We start from the raw sequence: 795 nt of genomic DNA, 5'->3' as shown, positions 1-795 counted from the left end.
ATTTAAACATGTAAAGAGAAATGTTTTTCTTTGTTCAGTAAGTGCTAAATGACTGCTGAAAAAGCTAAACTGTTAAATCTGAGACCAAGTAGCTAAAAGCTAAAAGAAAAAGAGCTAAAATCTAAGTCAAGCAAATGCCAAAACGAGCAGGAAAATGTTAACAGAAAGCTAAGTAAAAGTAGTAAAAGCTTGATGTAGCAAAATGCTAGATAAAAGTAGCAAAATGCCAAATAAAAGTTGCTAAAAGTAGCTTCTKCAGCAGATCTCACAAACAATATTTCTTAAGGAATTATAAAAKATCTGATTCTGTTTCTATTGAGGAACTTACATTTAAAAAGTTTAACTGATCACTCTTCTCTTAAATGAGCTGAACATTTTGATATCTTAACGGTTAAAATTTTATTTTTGTAAATGACACCTGCAGTGAAGAATAAGAACGTATTAAAAAGCTGAAAATCCACAACAAAACGAAAATATGTACAAGTACGTTATGTTGCTTTTTGTTGCTGCTGTTTTTGTTTTGGTTGGGGGGTGTTAAAAATGGAGCGTAACAAATCAAACCTTCATTTCTCTGAAGCAGCAACAGAAAAATAAACCTTGTTGAGATGAACGATGAAGTCAGAACTGATCTTCAGCTCTATATTTGTCACAAACAAACCCTCAGACTGAGGTGTGCACTTCCTTGGCAGCTCTTTATTTTCCCGGTTATATGACTGTGTTTTATCTTTTATGTCTGCTACTTGAACTCTTGGCATCTCWCWCACACACAMMMMCACACACACACCATTACACAAA

Source organism: Austrofundulus limnaeus, unplaced genomic scaffold (genome assembly GCF_001266775.1).
Source record: "Austrofundulus limnaeus strain Quisiro unplaced genomic scaffold, Austrofundulus_limnaeus-1.0 Scaffold327, whole genome shotgun sequence".
NCBI lineage: Eukaryota > Metazoa > Chordata > Actinopteri > Cyprinodontiformes > Rivulidae > Austrofundulus > Austrofundulus limnaeus.
The sequence above is the reverse complement of the archived record's forward strand: the minus strand, read 5'-3'. Positions refer to the sequence as shown.